The sequence below is a fragment of the Sinohyriopsis cumingii genome, chromosome 8, assembly GCF_028554795.1.
Source record: "Sinohyriopsis cumingii isolate HCF-2022 chromosome 8, ASM2855479v2, whole genome shotgun sequence".
NCBI lineage: Eukaryota > Metazoa > Mollusca > Bivalvia > Unionida > Unionidae > Sinohyriopsis > Sinohyriopsis cumingii.
In genome coordinates, this window is record NC_142968.1 from 83,792,893 (window position 1) to 83,812,394 (window position 19,502).

The following is a 19,502-nucleotide window of genomic DNA, read 5'->3' on the forward strand; positions in this document are numbered from 1 at the left end:
TGGGCAAATTTTATTGATTAAATACTTGTACCAATTTTAACTTAAATTCAATGTAATCTAGGCCCTTCCATGAGTTAGAATTAATTATAATGTATAGTTTCTGGTGTTTTGTTTTGAAGTCACATGCCCCAAGCCAATAGTGTAATGACAAAAAAAATGGGCATGTAATCCTAACAACATAAATATTTTCGCTCCTGTGGATGAATACATTAAAGATGCCCAGACCAGATTATTATTTCATAGAAGTCAGATAAAACACTCGAACCTTTCCTTGAAAATCACTTGTTAGAAGGTTTGTTACAATATTTTGAAAACATGGTAAATTGGGATCTCGTCGAATGGTATTAAATTTAGTAGATTCGCAACTGACATCATAAGTACGCTATTATATATATATATATATATATATATATATATATATATATATATATATATATATATATATATATATATATATATATATATATATATATATATATATATATATATATATAATTAACATGGTTCATAAATGCTGGCACGTAAATTCAATAGCTGAATGGTGGAGGTCCGTTTTTCAGCGTAGGACTTCCACAGGGCGATCATTTTGTTTGATGATTGCGTCCTTAATTAACTTAACTGCCAATAGTGGGATCATCACACCATGAATCGGCAAAACCCGTTTGACCAACGCCACTATAATTAATGCACTTATGATGTCAATTGCGAATCTACTAAATTTAATACCATTCTAGAACGCAAAATATAACGTGACTTGGAATAACTTTGCTATCATCGGTTACGTAGAAAATCAATATTTAATTAATATAATATTTGCTTTAAATTAAAAATTTTGAAATGTTTGAAAGTTTAAAATGAAAATAAATTGGTTTACTGGTTCGAGATTTTACTCAAAAGGCAACAATTCAACGATAAAAGTATATAAAACTGATGACAGCGAAGTGCGTCATACTATCGTTTTACTCCTCGAGAACTTTTTATACAATTTATTTTTGTAAACATATGCTAAGAATGCACCATTTGCATTAGAAATCAAGAAATTCATTGGGTCAGTTTGGTAGTTTGGATATTTTCATGATTTATGAAAACTTAATATTATATATTTTCTTTACTTAAACATTAGAAAATTATTTGGGAAAAAAATCAAAACTCATATCTATTTTATTCTGATCTCGGCTTGAAGTGTTTTCATAGCCATCTGATATAAATTTATAATGATGAAAATCGACCTTTTACATTCCCACACTGTGTTTGCGAAAACAGTAATAGCTGCTAAAATAAATCAGGTATGTGTGTGCCATTGTTTTCCGTTAATATTTCACATGATCTGAAACAGCCTGGAATTTTGTGTCGAATCAGGCTGGCATTGTGCGTCGAATTAGAAGTTATTTCAGCCGAATCAGCCAGCATTCACAAATACATAATGGCTTAGCAACCATCAGAAAAGGACGATGGAATTAAAATAATACCATTTTTGTTTTTTTTTTACTTGGACATACTACGGAGAGTTGACTGTCCCGCTTGATTTCTGAAATACTGAAATGACTACTTTTTCTTGTGAATTCTACGCAGTTTCGCAGCACACGATAATCTATGCCGAAACCCCCTGACTGAACCACTGACCCAGATGAAGCTACTGACAAGCTTTTGAACAAACCCAGGCGGACCGAGGTGTGATGGCTATGACCAGTATTGGCTAAAGCTTAAGACAAATCTTTCACCCGTGGCCACAACCAATAATCTGTAAATGTTTCAAAGTAATATTAAAACCATTATCCTCTAATTTGGCACTTCTGATGCAAACAAAATTCGGATAAAATAAACAAAAGTTCCAGCATATGGCACAATACGCTTTGATTTTATAATTATAACAATTCGTATGAATGATGGCCGATGCTGACCATGGCTGATTCGGACCATGGCTGATTCGGCCCAAATGCCCGGCTGATTCGAACCATGTAAAATATTAAAAAAAAGAAAGAAAAGTAAACAACTAGCAAGCAATGCAACACACATACCTGATTTATTTTAGTAGTTATCACTGTTTTCGCAAGCATAGTAAAGTTATGTAAAATGTTGATATTCAGCTTTCACATTCACACCGGATAGGTGTTAGCAAATTTCTTGCTAAAATCAGAGCAAAATTGATTTGAGCTATCGCATTTAGATTGTGTAACCAAAATAACTTTCCAATGTTTCAATGAAGAAAATAACTCTCCCTAAACCAGGCCAGTATCAGGTAGTAATGCATATAAATTGACCCAATGTATTTAATGATTTCTAATGATAATGATCCTTCTTCGCATTATATTTACCCCACCCCTAAAAAAATTATTTTGAGTCTTACTGATGAGAAAAATTATAATATAAAATCCTTCGCCGTTATCATTAAATGTTTATCTTATGTTATTTTTGAATTGTTGTCTTCTGAGTCAAATCTCGAACCAGTAAACTAATTCATTTTGATTTTAAACTATTTAACTTTTGAAAACATTTAATTTAAAGCACGCACTAAATCAATTAAATATTGATATCTGAATACATATTTTTGTATATTAAATACATATATAATATAATAAAACTTTTATGTAACCAAGGATCCCAAAGTTATTGCAAATCAGAATTATATTTTGTGATAAAATATGGTATTAAATTCAGCAAATTAGCAAATGACATTAACAGTGCTTTAATTAAAGTGGCGTTGATCAAACGGGTTTTGCCAGTTCATGGTCATATGACCCCACTGCTAGTGTTTGCAGTAAAATTAATTATGGACGCAATAATAAAACAATTTAATAAATAAAAGATGGTAATTTAAATTAAGGCGGTATCCGAGGGTAAACCCAGGAGATACCAACGTAAACACACGAGGAAGTACCGGGGACGACCGATTTCACTGTCGAAGTCCTACGCTGAGATGCTGACTTCCACCAGTCTGCTACTGAAGTTACGTGCCAGCATTCCTAGACCATATTAGTTTCTCAATTGCTATATTATATACATCGAATTATTTTAAATAATAATATGCTATTTTTTATTTTTGCTATTATGCAATATCCGCTTTCAATAATAATATCCATTCATAAAAAAATCCAGTATAAATTCAGCTAATGAAAATTACTCAGGGTGCTCATTGTATTTGAATATTGGGTTTATATAGCACTTTATTTTTGTACATGTGGTTTATTTAGTATTTTACTTGTAGTCTTTGTACATAGGATTTATTTAATTCTTTATTTAAAGTTTTTGTACATAAGGTTTATTTAGTACCTTATTTGTAGTTTTTGTACATAGATTCTTTTTAGTACTTTATTTGTAGTTTTTGTACATAGGGTTTATTTAGTATCTTATTTGTAATTTTTGTACATAGATTTCTAGTGCTTTATTTGTAGTTTCTGTACATGGGGTTTATTTAGTACCTTATTTGTAGTTGTTCTACATAGGGTTTATTTAGTACTTTGTTTGCAGTTTTTGTACATAGGGTTTATTTAGTACTTTATCTGCAGTTTTTGTACATAGATTTCACTCTATTTGTAGTTTTTGAAGATAGGGATTATTTAGTATAAATAAATATTCCACATAAATCTATTTTAATAAAGACATTAACCTACTCAGAGTAGTATTTATCAACAAGAAACAAGTAATCGAAAATTAGCGTATTGATACGAAAACAAATTAACTGCACCTATTTATTTCCTTGTTAATTAATTTGCATAACATTAAATAGTACATTATTTATTAACACAGAGAACAAAATTAACATACGGCCCTTAAAGAAAGATTAGTAAAATATGTTTCATATTACGAGGTCCACAAAATTAAGAGAATATAGACACCAATTTTCACTTTTTAGTTCATAAGTTCTATTTAGTACTATTATATTGTGCAACACAAAGTATAACGTTAAATATATATACATATATTAAAGGTATTGACATACTCAGACCAAACTGTGCTTCAGAGAAAGACTCCTAAACTATATTTCATCTTTCAACACCACTATTTTTGTTTTGTTATCATTTTGTTTATTTCAGTTTTTTCGATGTCCACAAAATTATCAGAATATAGACGTTTGATATTGTATGGAAAAAATCTTTTTAGTCTATATGTGCTAATTATATAATGTAATGTTCAGAATATATATATATATATATATATATATATATATATATATATATATATATATATATATATATATATATATATATATATATATATATATATTCTAAATAAATCTAACAGACGCATGACCATACTAAGACCAATGTGTATAGCAAAACAAAATTAATGCAAGAGCCCTATGTTATGTATACATACTTTGTATTGTTTGTTAGTTGCTTTTTTCTCCAAGATTATATTTTATGCATTATTGTTTTGAGTACTTGACCTTGTCCGAAATCAAGTTCATTTATTTTGTAAACAACATAAATACATAGTTAATATTTCTCTGTGAGTGTGGATTAAATATTCAGTTAACTACCAATAGAAATAAACATGTTTATATGGGTCTGAGTCAAAGACATTGTAATTCCCCATAACAAAATCCTGGTCTACCTGATGTTTTAGACATTCTCTATTATAATGTTAGTAATCGACTCTATATTGCTGACAGTTTAGACATTTTCTAGAAATGAACTTTCAAGCCTCATTTTGGTTTTACTTTTGTGTCTTAGTTTGTTATATAATCTTGTTTACTTGAGAAATTGCTCATTCTTGCTTTAGTACATTAAGCAGAATCATTCTGGGTGGAATTATATATTAAAATTATTATTCACTGGAAATGCAAAGTATTTCTCAATAATATTCTTGGACAGAAACATTAACTTGGAATTATAGTGATTTCAGGCAAGAACATCTTGGGTCATATTATTGTGACTCATCAAAAGACTGTTGGCACATCTCCACAATACAGGCTACTATAGGCCACTACAGGCACATCAAGGCATTTAGAGCTGAAGCTTTTTAGAACACCACTGGAATTTAATTAGAACTGTATTCATTAGGCCAGGTGATATAACTTTTTTGTCTATTTGGGGTTTAATTTACACTACTGTAGATTCCTTTTCAATTTTTACTATGTTTTTTAAGAAAATAAATTGTTGGTTAAATTTTACATGTTGGTTTTCGCTCTTTCCTGTTACTTAGTATAAGACCATTGAGTCGTAATACCTTATTTTACGTTTTCCACAGTGTTTGTAATTTTATTGTTTCTCAATTAAATAAACTATCCAAATTTTGCACAAAGGTGAATGGGGTGCTTTAAAAACATGTCGCTACTAAATTGCTGATGCCAGATAAACAGTCTTATGTGTTTTCATTTCATTATATAACAGCCCCATTATCACGCATACAATCGGCTTTTGTTTCGTTATATGCACTGCTCAAGGTAGCTGGGAAGTAATGAGAAATATCATATTTTAACAAATGTATTTATCACATTTAAGTCCCAGACGAAACTTAATAATATTTCAAATGGACCGAATCAACCCGGCTCGAATCAGCTAGATATGTAGGACCAACCAATAAGCATGGTCCGAATCAGCTCTGGTCCAAATCGGCTTGTTACTATTCATATAATTCTCTTTAAAAACACAACCAACACAAGTTTTAAAACAATAGCCAAGCTCCCATTAATTTGTCATTGACTATCACGTACACTCAAGAAGCGAGCATCTCTATATAACAGACAAAAATATTTAAAATTACCTGTTGTAGTGGATTTACTTTTCAGTTCTTTTAATGCGTGATCAGACATAAACAAACAAACAAGCAAACAAACAAACCAACCGCGGATAGTTTTTCGGGTTGAATCACATGACCAAAGCGAACGAAACTTTCAAATGATCGTATGTTGGATGTGGTTGGTTACTAGATCGTATGGAGTAGTAGGATGTAGGCATCAAACTTCGAAGTGGTGACAAGAAGTAGGGTTGTGTTATTCCATGTGGATCTGGTGGCGCCCTACAGATATTATGAACTGTTGAGAAAGTTTCGGGTCTAAGGTGAAGTCGTTTACATTTGCAACATGTACAACGAAGAGAATGTTGGTATACCTCTATGTTACCTTAATTTTACTGTGGCTAAAATTTCTTGGGATATTGTACTTGTGGAAATTGTAACTAAAATGTCTGCTCAATTTTGCTAAAACAAATCAGACGAATTAATCTAAAGTACACTATATTTTGCTGTTATTAAAATAAGGTAAATTAATCTTGCCACACCAGAAAATACCAGCATTTAAAAGTACAATGAATGAACTACCAAATATATGAAATTTAAAAATAAGTTATCGGCTCTTTTATTTACGATTTACCTCTTAAATCCATGGAAGTAAAAATGACGAAGCGGAGCTAGTATGTTTTTTTTATATAGGTGTACGTCTGAAGTAAGGCCAAGTTGTATACTCTATAACTCATATCACGCCCATCAATCATACAACACAATAAAGGGAATTAAAAGTTCTTTGAACAATAATTAAGATATAGAATATCTTTTTCCAGTACAACCAGTGAGGAAACCCGGGGAAATTGTTTTCTATTTTTTTTTATTCTAAAACGCGCGCGCGCGCGCGCGTGTGTGTGTGTGTGTGTGTGATGTTGAGAAACTTGTCTACACATTTGCATGATTTAATTAATATGTGGGATTATACCCAAAGCGTCCATAGGTATCAGTTTAGGTTTTTTGCTGATTTATCCATGTGTGTATTTCTCCTTTTTTTTCATTTATTATGTCCATACACCTTAATTTAAACTTGAGCATTTGCAGTTTATTACAGTAAAGTGCAGTGTGATTTATATGGATGATCTGGATCGGATATATATGTATCCCGTGTGTAAATACGTTGAATCTTTTTTCCAATACTCAGATCAACTTTGCTTTCTTCCAGGTTAAATGTAGTCTTGTTTTTTGTTTTCAAAATAGAATATGTTTCTGTGAGTTGTTCATATCTGTCTGTACATACTGGTTCCTACATTTTTCATTATTATTTACTGTTATATCACATCTGGTTACTTCAGTTTAACCTCACCGCTCCGGTGGCCTAGTGGTTAGAGCGCCCGACTCCGCAGCGGGGAGGTCATGGGTTCGAACCCCGGCCGAGTCATACCAAAGACTTATAAAAATTGTGCTAACAGCTGCCTCGCTTGGGGCTCGTCATTAAGAGGTTAGTGTTAGTGACTAGTCGGCATGGTGTCAGGATAATGTGACTGGGACATGATGCTGCTAGAGTAAACCAATTGTGTGTGTGTGTGTGTGTGTGTGTGTTTGTCTGTTTGTGTGTGTATGTGTGTTTGTGTGTGTACTGACGAAACAAAGCGCTAGACCGCATGAAATTGAAAAGCCCAGTGCTAGTTGTGTTGGTTAGTCGAGTACAGCTTTGTTAAGGATGTATTAATGTATTAGATTTCCAAATTTCTCATATTTGGAAGCGTTCGATACGTTAGGTTAGTTACATTAGCGTGTACCATCATGAAACTCGGCAGCTACGTTCTCCAACCATTTTTCAGCACATTCCTGGTAAGTTGGTGAAATGGTACATGTATATTTTCTTCAGGAACAACTATCGCAATAGCAAGCCAATATAAATTTATATTCTACCTAGAATTCTTTTTGAGTGTGAATTCTCGAATATTCTTAGCAAAGTAGAAAACACAAAATTATGTCCATCTAAACACTTCACATTGAAGAAAAGACATGGTTTTCCCCGAAAACAAATATGACGTGTGAATTCTTAATAGAAACCGAAGTACACGATTTAAGCTTATTGCAAATTTCGTTATATTATTAATTATGATTCAGAAATACTCGTTTACAAGGATCATAAGACACAGTAAAATCCAAATGTTCCAATGTGTGTGATGGAAGAGATTTGTCAGCCCTAACACATATTATAAATAAAAAGGACTCAAGCTGCATTCTATTCCTTTTTGTTTACTTTGGCGATTAGTATGCACAACACATAATTTATTCCACGTCGGAGTTAGGGGTGGGGGTGGAAGGAAAGTCATTTTGAATTGGTCGCGGTAATTTATAAGCTCAGTTCACAAAACTTCATACACAATGCATCTTTTTTCTTCAATTAAGCAAAGTCTAACATATGAAATAGCTAAAGGAATGTAAGTGGAGATGGAAAAATTTATAATTGCTGCAGTCGGGAATCGAACTTGATTAGTAGATCTGGACCATTTACACTGTATATAAAGTGACCTCAGATACCTAGACCGCTACACCCATTTCCCTCTTACCATGATGTCGTCCTCGAATGTCACGCAGATTCGCTTTTCAGAGCGGTTTACCCATATTCTCCACAGGGCCACTAGCTACTGAAAGTCAGACAAACTCCTAAAATGTACCAGGAGGGAAAACAAAGTCTGACTGTGGCAATCTGTCTGGACCTTTTAGTTTACTGGTATGTTCGTCAGAATGCGAGCAGACCGGGTTCAATTCTTAGCTGCAACATACATACTTTGTCTCCCTTCCCGGTCCAGGATATTTCAACCAGCATTCAAAGCAGATTAAAAAAAGAAGACAAGAAGTTCAGGTAAGGACATCCTGATCCGGATCTTGTTACAAGCGCTCGGGCTAGTTAGATACTAGTTTTGCACTGTTCGTTGTCAGTTTATTGCATTTATCTTAATAAATCCCTTACACACGTGATTCATTGCTGGATCCAGTGCATTTGAATGGAATGTTATTCGCCATATATATACACAGCTATAAAGATTATACTAGTGTATATGTTGATTACATTTATCTTTGTATTTTTTTTTTTTTTTTTTGTGTAATTTATTTTCTTTTCTTCTAATAAGCATGTATTATACATAATACTAATGTTACTAAAACTGTTTATCTCTATTTGTTAATAAATGGTATATATATATATATATATATATATATATATATATATATATATATATACGTAAGTATGTGTGTTTGCTTGCGTGGGTGTTTGATAATGTTATACGGAGGACAGAACAAGGTGCATATGAACGAATTAGACTGCTCCTGATAGTCCAGAGTAACCCTGTTTTTCAAGCGCTGGCGGTACCTAGATCCATTGAGCGGTCCCAAAACAAGAAGGTTCTTATTATAAAAGAAATGACATTTCTGTTTGCAGGGTTTAGGATTTTAAAGAAGATATATATTTATCATTCATTTGTTTTGATAGTTGTTCATTTTTTTAAATTAAAATCATAATGTAATGATTTACGTCAAAATATAGTTTATGCTATCACACGCTTGATACGCCTTTATACTTGGGACGGCTCCAGTTAGGTTCAAATAATGTAAAATCATATTCTTTCCGATGCACAGAGATCAAAGGTGTGTAATGTGTATGCATTTTAAGCATGCGAAATATATAATATATTTAAATGTGAGGGCCTTAATTTGACTGGCGAATCTAAAGGTCCACATAACATGGCCACATACTGATCTACCTCAAATCTCCATTACGTTGAAGATCACGATTTTAATGGGGGGGGGGGGGGGGAGCAATTGTCAAGAGAATGACACTCTTTTTTACAAACATATTTAGTGGGGAGCAAGACTGCTGGATCGAGCTCAACGGTATATAATACGCGTGGCTTTTGGCTCACATATACATTTACAAAAACGAATCATCACAAGAGTGTTTAAACCGTGCATTTCTTAGCGATACTAGGATCTAAATTTTGACTCTGTGACTATTTTTCCCAACATGAACATGGTCAAAGGGACGTAAGTAAACTAGTGTTTTATTATGTATTTAAGAGTTATTTCCCTTGCATACTATACTTGAAATAAAAAAGCATGCATTAAGAAAAAGGAAAAACAAAATAATTATAAAATGTTTTTAGCTGTGCCTACTTTGTTTACAAATCTCTGAAATGAACCGCATGCTTTACAAGATATTTGACAACAATATTTAGTTTTGTTATGCATATTTAATTTGCATTTTTTAAAATATTTTTTATTTCATGATATTCTGTGTTACGTAAAATTATATTTTGTAGCTGACTTTGTCCAAAATCAGTAAAAGTTTTGTTAACAACATTGTTTACCTTTTTCTGACTGAAGGATAAATATTAAGAATGTTATCTTGATCTAAGTCAAGGACATTTGTGTTTACCATGTTCTTTATTATAATTTAAGTAACAGTCCTTCTAATCATAACTGCGATTTCATCTCGTAAATATTTGGAACCTTCTAGAACGAAATTCTCCATTAGTTTTATTTTTTAGTAAACGCTAATTATTATTTAGGTCAGATAGAGGAGCACATACGGGAAATATTATTTATTCTTTCAACAATGTCGGATATTATGCTGGAATTAATTTATTCAACTTATGTATTAACTGGAAGTACAAAGTACTCATCTAAAATACTATTTTACTAAGTACAGTCTTGGATCTGTGGTGAAATTCAGATAAGGATATATTATTGGATATTATTATTGAGATTCGACAAAAGACCGTTTGCACATCATTACCTATCAGGCCACCTCAGGCACATCTACACGTCCAGCGGTGGATTTATTTTGGAATACCACTAAAATGTATTCAGAACAAAAATCAGTAGGATTTGTGTTAATAATTCTATGAATATTTTTGATTTAATTCGCAATAAAGTAAGTTGTTTTTTTAAAATACATTTTCACCTTGTATTTTAGGGTAATAAAGTGTTTGTTGAATTTTACAAAACATCTTTTCGCTCTTTTCTGTTACTTTGTTTAAGACCATAGGTTCGTAACATTAATGAAGATACATATTTATTTCGTTAATTATACAGACCCAAAAACCTATTGACATAAATTATCACAGCAAAAGTAACAAAGTCAGGAACTTTGCCCATTTAAAACAGGTGCTGATTGTGTTTCTGAACGGATGAACACTTGAAACAACATACTGTATGGTATATTTAAGTTAATATCATGCATCTGTACACATACAATAACAGCCGATAGGAACTGGTGTATTTGTCTATCCAGGAATTATAGACTTTTGTTCAATATACGACATTGGTAATGATAATATCTATGTTGTGTTCTTACTAAAACTTGCTGCATTAAAATGGCTGTGTTTTCTGACGTTCCGAAAAAATCTGTGTGCAATAAAAGAATAATTGTGTGTCAGAAATTCCACTTGCAATATTGTAAAATATTGACTGACTATATAAGGGCAGTCAAAATGACCGTTTGTACATTCAAACAGGATTACAAAGTCAACAGTTATTCTCCTACTCTCGAATGTTGGTAGGTTATCATTGTGTGCGGACCTGCTCATATAAATTATTAATCCAAACCAGATTTAAAAGACAATTGCAAAAAACATTCGTTGAACTATTTAATTTATTAAGTCCAAAGAGATTGGTGATTGGATCAAAGTTCACAATACTATTTATGTCTGCGTCTTACAAAAGATACAATATTTTAGCTAAAGGTGTACAACTTATCGCCATCAGGAAATAAAGGACACTTTAAGTGTTCTAGAACTAAAGATAGGTCATTAAAATACAACAAACCAGTCTAGACTCCAAATGAGGCCCTAGAGAGAAGCAATAATTGACCTCGCATTATTATGAACCTTGACAATTTACAAGAGACCATAAAAAGTTACGAATATTAATAGGAGTGTAGCCAATGATCAAGCAAACTGTGAGACACTGAATGTCATATTCGTTAGCCTTTGGATTAAGGAAAGAAGCTTTAAGTCCTTTAACTGAACCGTCTGCTAAATTAAAAAAATGGCAGCCAATCGGCATGTGTATGTCCTGTTATGTTACGTGGTAGACATACTTGTTATAAATCGTAAATCTGATATACTGAATCCACCAAGTTAGCAACTTAATCCCAACAGTTCTATCGTTTTTTCGATTATTCATCCTCTTTCGTTAATGCTCCTTGCTGAGTTTGGTTCTTAGAAAGCATTTGCTTAATCTAAACAATTGCGAATCAAGTCTTAAAGGATACAATTACTAAACTGTCATTGCTTGGATTATGTTGCCTTAATGTGCCTAACACATTTCTCGTTTCCGTAACAATCTATTAGTATTGACTGCTTCATTTTCACACCATGTATTTGTAACTTAAACTCTGAACAACTACCCTCTAATTTATGGAGGAAGATTATCGCCATAATTATATGTATGATTTTCTTTTATTCTATATTGTATACTCTATCCTACATTATTCTATTTGTATTTTCTATTAGTTCTATGCCGTATATTTTAATTATATTATTCTGTTTTGCATTTTTCTGTGTTTGTAGGATTCACATTCTAGAAGGCATCTTTACATTTGCCAATATTTAGTACTGAATTGTTTTTAGGCGTGATATTACAATAATGCAATTTCTAGTTTTTAGATTACATGCGATTGATTCTTTGTTAATTTTTAATAATACACATGTGAACATTCTTTGTTGTCTTTTCGACTCTAAATTGTGTCACCACAATTGACAGATTTTACTTTATAACACACCGTTTAATTTTACACAAGGTAAGACGTGAACATTCTAATAGTTACAAAGTAGAGTAATGAAAATTGCAAGCTGGTTGTTAACAATACGCGAGGTGCAATATATCCTAATGTCCCATTATGTCAACAACAAGCTAAAAATACGAGATGCAATATATCTCAATGTCCCATTATGTCAACAACAAAATGAAAATACGAGGTGCAATATATCTCAATGTCCCATTATGTCAACAACAAAATGAAAATACGAGATACAATATATATCTTAATGTTCCATTATGTCAACTAATGGTATAGAAAAATGGGAACCAGCCTGGAAATGGGTGAGCCTAAACTTTCGGCAGGTCATATACACACACTGACGGCATGAATATTGGGCAAATCCTTGCTTCAGTCTGTATTCATTAAGGAAAATAAGTTTTTTCTTCTTCGGAAATCATCGAAGAAATTGATAAAGATGGCCACACAAAATAATGAGGTACCTGTAATTTTTATAGTCTTCTCCTGTAATCCATTCTTCAGCTTGCTTGATTTTTTTATACTCCGTTTTATTAGAATTGATGGGGGACTTATGGAAGATGAATTTATTCAGTGTTACCCTCAATAAATAAAGTTATTACTATTTCTTATTATTACAAAATGTTTTTAAATTTTTTCAGTTCTATGGAAAGTTTTGAAAGACAAGGAAGCAAAAGTGCAACTGAAATGGCAGTTTCTAAAGCAATTTCATTTTGTCCACATTTCTGAAAAATCTGTACACTGGTCAGCAGTCAGCCTGTATACTGCTATAGTACATCATGGCACTGTTGCAAGGGATAAAATGCATTATATGCAACCCTTGTCCTCAATTACTTTATCGTCATGTTAAATTCTGGGACTTTATCCCCTTTCTTTGTTTACCATCCCATATCAAGCAAATGAAATTAAGAATTAATACTGTTAGCTCAAACTTCACCGTAACATTTCATGTAAATTCTACTGAATGTTTATCTCCAACCTCATAAAGGAGATTATTTATTTATTATTATTTGGGACTGTTGTCACCTGTGCATGACAACAAAAACACCTGCTTCCTCTTCAGTTCAGATTCCAATGACTGAAGATTAAGTAATGTCTCCAAATATATTCAGAGCTCTTTTTTGTTGTATTCTAAACACATCTGCATTTCTGTTATCAGTCAATGTCAGAGGTTGTTATTTTGTTGTGCAAAATAAGATGTATTTAGTTACTTACTCATCGTAACATGGATTGCATATAAAGTAACATCTGCCCAAGCAATCTCTTATCCAGTATGGACAGTTTCATTGTTTTCTTTGTATAAACACACACACACACACACACACACACACACGCATGCATGTACATGCACACACACACACACACACACACACACACACACACGCAAAATACGAGATGTAGTATATCTCAATGTCCCATTATGTCAACAACAAACTGAAAATACGAGATGCAATATATCTCAATGTCCCATTATGTCAACAACAAACTGAAAATACGAGGTGCAATATATTTCGATGTCCCATTATGTCAACAACAAACTAAAAATACGAGGCGCAATATATCCTAATGTCCCATTATGTCAACAACAAACTGAAAATACGAGGTGCAATATATTTCGATGTCAGATTATGTCAACAACAAACTAAGAATACGAGGCGCAATATATCCTGATGTCCCATTATGTCAACAACAAACTGAAAATACGAGATGCAATATATCTCAATGGCCCATTATGTCAACAACAAACTGAAAATACGAGGTGCAGTATATTTCGATGTCCCATTATGTCAACAACGAACTGCAAATACGAGATGCAATATATCATAATGTTCCATTATGTCAACTAATGGTATGGAAAAATGGGAACCAGCCTGGAAAATGGGTGAACCTAAAATAAAGTATATATGGGTTAGGCTGACCAGGATTGGTTAATAATGTACGTTATTTTGTAGGAAAAAATCTTTTGAGAGCTTATCCTAGTTGTAAGTGAACAAAATTAGAGACATTGTTTTATTGATGGAATTTCAGTCCTTTTATGGTCTTGAGTTTGGAAAACTCATTACTAAAATTAGCACCTGACTCTTTGGTGCGGAATTGAAAGCAAATGTTTCAAATACATGCAGGTCCAGAAAATGCCGCGGCTCATATCCTTTCCTCTACACAGAAGCTGACATCCAGGTTTCATCTATACTGATAAATATAGGTTTGATCATGAGCACCAAAAATTTTAAGTTACTGAATTTTTAATACCATGGTGTTTGCATAGGTTTACTATTGGAACGTAATTAGTACCGTGATTTCTATATCTTAATATCCCATTATGTCAACAACAAACTGAAAATACTCATACGGAAGAGGTATAATGCACATTCTAATCATGAAGATCTAAGCAACAGATCCGACCTGCACAGTCTCTACAGGAACTTAGTATTTGCTGAATAATGAGCCAGTATAAATGCTTCCTTCGTTCAGAGTAAAATGTTTTCATGATTTATTCTTCTGCAAATGAAGTTTCTACTCTTCACCTTTCATCGGTATCTTTTCAATCATAAACTCTGGTTTTGAAAGTTCGACTCTCTCGTTTATATTTGTGTCGTAGCCCCGGGTGGCCGATTGGTCAGAGCCGTTCACCTTTACCAATCACTGACATCTCACCTCTGTCTGCGAGAGTTCCAGTCTTTGGCTTCACCACGTCGTATGTGAACAAACTTGCCAATACGTCACAGAGTGGGTCGTTGTTTCTTCCTCTGCCGGATATACCGTATAACTAACTTATCGTATACTGAAAAATAGCGTTAAGGTCACAACAACAAAGTCATATGTAGACTTTTGATCTGCATATGTATGACATAATGGACATATATTAGAAAGATAGGCCATCGCTGAAAGGAATGGTCAGCATGACGACAGTGTTGATAAAATGCATTTGACGCATTGTTTGGTCAGAAAAGTACGATTTTATTTCTACAGGCTAGTGCTTGCCTTGCAAAACAGCTATTTAACTTCATGTACCCATACATAATCTAAATCAACCAGTTCGAACCAAATAATTCACAGAATTCCAGTGGGACTGATTATGTGAATAACTTCCCAAAAAAGCATCATGTGTTAGATGTTTTTTATACAGAAAAAGCATCGGGAGAATATTTATGATAATTTATTATCCCATCGGATTATGACACTAAATGAACACATAACAATATTCATATGCTTTTTATTATTTGTTCGCGGCTATAACAATTATGAAAATAAAATCTTGGAGAGGCTGTGAACTATGAAGTTTAATGGAAGCTAAAAGTACACACGCAGGCGACAATATTTTGAAAACAAAGATACTATATTACGCTTAGTAAATTTTCGTAAAAATCCCGAAAACGTAGCTTTTCATTACAGGTAAGAACAGAACTACGTACTAAATTTTAAACATTTTCTTTAGGATAGATATGAGAAAGATTTAAATGTCTGGAGACAATTGGATTCAAGTCTCTTTTGAAACTTTCAAATATTGTTGTATTTTTATCAATTATTTAATTTGATTCTGTCTGGTTCATCTCAATATCTACTCCAAAAACTTCAAAAAGTTCAAAACACAGCTGCTTGGATCATACTTAGAGTAACACGGTCAGAGCATGCCTTCCCGCTGCTCTGTACCATACACTGGCTATACATTCGATCCAGAATCAAACATAAAGTTGGTTCTCTGTGCTACGTTTCACTGACGGACTCCAGTCCAACATATCTATCCGACCTCACCCATGTGTACATACCAGCAAGATACTTACGCTCCTCTTCTGACAATCGTATACTCATTATTCCCACTATGAAAACAGACATATGGACAGCGTTCTTTTGCATACCAGGGCCCAGCAACGTGGAATGAATTGCCCACTGAACTTAGACGCCAAAGACACAGTGATCACATTCAAGAGATCTCTTAATATTCACTTATTTCGACTGCAAGAACAAACTTAAAGACCTAATAATGTTTCCTACCTGAAATATTCTCAGCATGTAATCATATCATTGCATATGTTTTTATGTTATATGTGTTGTCTAATGTTGGAAAGCGATTAGAGCTTCTAAAGATTAGGTGCTATACAAAGTCCTCATTATTATTATTATTATTTGTTAAATATTGCATATAAAGGGTTGTTTCAACTTTAGTAAGAATTTATATGTATTTTGTAATCATTGAATTGATTATTGTAAAGATGAATTCGTTACCAATTTCATCCTCAGTAATAATTAAATTAGAAATAAAATATTATTAAGGTTACAGAGCATAACATTTTAGCATTTTAGGTCAAACATTCTATAAAATGCTTTTTTCTACCAAATGATGGTAGTATTAATCTGAAATATTTAACTTTTAGGCATTTTGGCTACTGTTAATTTATTCGATATTCAATTTTTACATTATATTTTATGACAGAAATTCCAGAATTGTATGAAGTTAGTAAGCTTGACGGAATATTGTAATTTTAAATGTATTTTTTGTACCAAAAATGTAACACTTATGATATGTATTTCTATATCCGAAATGTGATTTTCTATACCAAGTATTCTATAATTTCAGTAGAAAAGAAAAAAAAAATTTCCGTTGGACTTCATGGTGAATACGATAATCATATAGAATTTATAAATGTTTTATATTTAGCAAGACATCTTGCTTAGAAATAAACTTCCCGAGTCAATATTAATTTGTTAACGAAGTTGTATGTGGTATATTCAGCACTTCACATAATAGTTTGCATAAAAAACACAAAAAACCCCAAAGCAACAGGATTTTATTTATGTTATAATTAATTCACAACACCAGTATGTGTTCCACAAGCAAGTTAACCAATGTTCGATGGTGGAATCTGGACTCCGTGACTGTCTGCCATGCTTTCAGTTTGCAACAAAATAGTCCGCTCCTGTGGCCTAAATGGTTAGAGTGTCTACCTCGGATGCGGGAGGTCGCGGGTTCGAATCCCGACCGAGTTATACCAAAGAGCTATACAACTGGTACTAATTGCTGCCTCGCTTAGTGCTCAGCATTAAGAGGTTAGTGTTAGGACTTGTCGGCCTGGTGTCAGGATAATATGACTGGGTGGGACATGAAGCTACATGTCTGCGGCAGATGCTCCAGTGCCAGACAACACTACAAACTGCCACAATACAGGCATCGTAGCGATATGGCTGAACAATTGTTAAAGCTACTTTACAGGTTCAAATCACACACACACACACACACACACACACACACACACACAGAGCTGATTAACCTTACAGTTCCATCTGTTGTCATAATGGCTCATTAAAGTAATGTGTCATTATGGCAACAGATGGCGTCGATTACAGTCTTACGCCTTGCATTATCCTAACAACGTCGTTGTACTTTTCACTTATTCTAACATTGTAGTTGAAACTTTTACTGTGCTACACTGTAACTTCAACAACATTATGTATTTTTACCTTTACCATTCATTCTTATGGTCTTTATAATTTTTTTCAATTTTGTATATTTCATCTTGTTGTTTGTATTTAAGTCACACTTTTACGTAAAACAAGCTTTCGGCATACTCTCCTTTAAATCTTCTGGTTTGTAAACAACCGAATCAACTAATATTACAATCCTAATTCTGAATACTTCCTCGATACATTTAGGAAGGATCCTTCATCCACATGTTCTTTTTTATCTGTGTAAACTACACAAGACCATAAGTACAAACAACTTTCCTTTGTAAACAAATCCGTAACTACTGATTTTTGCAAAAAATGTTTTCCTTCAGACACCGTATCGTTTGAGTCTTTCTATCTCTGACAATTTTTCTGAGGGCTTAATGCATGTAATTTCCCTTTTCATTTTTACTCTCAGTTGAGAAGACTTCTATCAATGCCAGAATGTATTGGTATTCATTGTTGCACTTTTCTTATGCTTTCATGGCAACAATATCAGTCTGCAACTGATTATAATTATTAACGTAACTTAGACCATTCTGAAAAGACAACGTTTCTACCTTGCTTGTTTAATAGGTAGGTAAACTGTTCAATTACTGTTTTCTTTCAATTCAGCGTATATTATTGGCGTGTTGTCCCGTGTAGATTGTACCCACCACTCAATCAATGATGCTTGTGTAACCGGTCTTTCAGGATCGTTGTAAAGATGTTATAAATATCATTCCTTTCTAGCCATTTAAAAAGGTACCACAACATCCGGAGAATATGTTGCGCTGGACAAAATGCCTTCATGTGTTAGCAACTAAATAACCGGACATCAATGAGAGAGGAAACTTCCAGCAACTTTCAACGTTTCTTTAATTCTGTCAAAGATTTAAGAGACATTTGCACGAACACCCAAAGCAATATATCACAATTGCATCCAAATACGAATAATATGCAAAGTATGTGTTATTGTTGGTGTCATAAATTATACAACGATATTAGGAAAATGGGTACGTTGCAGCATATGGTTAAGATTTCCTTCGCATAGCATAACGTGTGTGTCTTTTAGCAGCTCATGATGCGTGCAAAATCTGGTCAAAGTTCTTACTTTTAAGTAAGCCAATACACAAAATTGTTGTATCATGTTAGCCAACATGCATTTATATTGTATATGATACAACGTGGAGGTGTGACTAGAGCTTAGTGGAATGTATAGTAGAACAATTAAAAGTCAAATGTTTCACCATCCATTTTATGTATTGTAAAGGTCACAGTAATTAAAGTCAAATGACTTTGGCTTATCTAATTTTATTTCCTACTACCTTTTTTCAGTAATTAGTACACATTAGAGTTGATTACATTTCTAGTAACTAAATACCACCCAGATGCCCCAAACGTAGAGCAAATTGTCAAACATCCAGATGTCCAAAATATTGGGCAAATTGGCGGGAAAATTGGCACATTATTGATTCCTTTAGACGTTCGAAGGATATCTTCAAAATAACCACCAATGGTTGCTTACTGATGACCAATAACTTTAAATATAATTTTGTGCATGACCAGTTGAACTGAAATCACGGCACGCAAGAGGGAACACATCTAT

The 19,502-nt window shown here is 33.1% G+C and overlaps 1 protein-coding gene across 1 annotated transcript in view; it reads left to right on the top strand.

Annotated features, from left to right (window-relative positions):
• Positions 1–8,389: 8,389 nt before the first annotated feature.
• The window catches only part of LOC149794017 (integrator complex subunit 10-like), a 65,033-nt gene continuing 53,920 nt past the window's right edge, over positions 8,390–19,502 (top strand). Inside the window, exon 1 of the mRNA XM_089967959.1 lies at positions 8,390–8,539. The gene's annotated coding sequence lies outside the window, so the exon portion shown is untranslated. The remainder of the gene's footprint in view (positions 8,540–19,502) is intronic.